Source organism: Otolemur garnettii, unplaced genomic scaffold (genome assembly GCF_000181295.1).
Source record: "Otolemur garnettii isolate 467f Iridium unplaced genomic scaffold, OtoGar3 scaffold00248, whole genome shotgun sequence".
Taxonomy (NCBI): Eukaryota; Metazoa; Chordata; class Mammalia; order Primates; family Galagidae; genus Otolemur; species Otolemur garnettii.
In genome coordinates this window covers 235,534-236,685 of record NW_003852643.1, presented here as the reverse complement: position 1 = coordinate 236,685, position 1,152 = coordinate 235,534, and the positions used below count along the sequence as shown (strand labels likewise).

The 1,152-nt window shown below is 37.9% G+C and overlaps 1 protein-coding gene across 7 annotated transcripts in view; it reads right to left on the bottom strand.

Moving 5' to 3' along the window:
- The window catches only part of MORF4L2 (mortality factor 4 like 2), a 19,230-nt gene that overhangs the window by 4,092 nt on the left and 13,986 nt on the right, over nucleotides 1–1,152 (bottom strand). For 4 of the 7 annotated variants that reach the window (XM_012813187.2, XM_023508437.1, XM_012813184.2 and 1 more), the window contains one exon: nucleotides 1–102. The exons of the other annotated variants lie outside the window; for them this stretch is intronic. The gene's annotated coding sequence lies outside the window, so the exon portion shown is untranslated. The remainder of the gene's footprint in view (nucleotides 103–1,152) is intronic. 7 annotated transcript variants of the gene reach the window in all.

The window sequence follows — 1,152 nt, the reverse complement described above, 5'->3', positions numbered from 1 at the left end:
ACAATCCTCCTTCTTTCCCTTCTAAGAACTGCTAGTGATTTCCCAGATGGAATCTTACAGGTCTTCTGGGATGGTCTGGAAGGATGAAGTGGGAGACACAACCTAGAAAGAAAAGCCAAGTATCTGCAATGAAGATGAACTTTTATGAAATCACCTAAGAAAAAACAAACAAATGGCATACTTCCTGGGTGAACACAACCACAACTTGGAATTCACAAATGCAAATATAACCTCATCGTATATACCCTCATATTAATAAAAAAAAATGTAGTAATGGTGTCAGAGAAAATACATGAATTCTGTTGTTAGGTGTCTATTTTAATAAGGCTCCACCACTTAGAAGTTGTGCGATCCTGGGCAAGACATATAAGCTATTTTTTAGCCTCTTTTTTCTTATCTGGAATATGGCGAATTAACCACAGTCCTCACTTGTTCTTGTAAGAATTTTATACATGTGTGCTAACAGAGCACCTTCCAGGATACCTGTGCATATGAACATGGATATAAAAATGTTCATTGCAGGGTGTTTGTAATGCTGAAAAACCAGAAATACCTAAGATTTCTCAATAGGGAAATAATATAAATTATATAACATACACTGTAGATGAATGTTCAAAATTAAACAGAGACCTATGTATTGACATGGAAAGATGTTTTATGTATATTGTTAGGTAAATAGGCAGGTGGCATAATACTACAAGATCCCAAAGGGATAGATGGCATAGATAGAGAAATAAGCATCAGTTTCAGAGAATTCTTAGGAAGTATGATCTCATTTCTGTGTGTCTTATAAATAGGTATATATAAATGTGTAGGGAAATATCTAGACAAATTATGGTCTGTTAAAAATCAAGGCAACCTCTGAGAAAGAGATGATGGTAGACCAGTCTTATCCAGTTTCTCTAGTAACTACAACTTTCACCCATAGAAAAGGCCCATCGGACAATCCCCCAGCTCTTAAAGACTATGTAGGCAGGTGTCAGAATAGCCCCGAGGAAGAAATCAGAGAAAAGAAAAAACTTTTTTTTTTTTTTTGTTGAGACCGAGCCTCAAGCTGTCCCCCTGGGTAGAGTGCCATGGCATCATGCTCACAGCAACCTCCAACTCCTGGGCTCAAGCGAGTCTCCTGTCTCAGCCTCCCAAGTAGCTGGG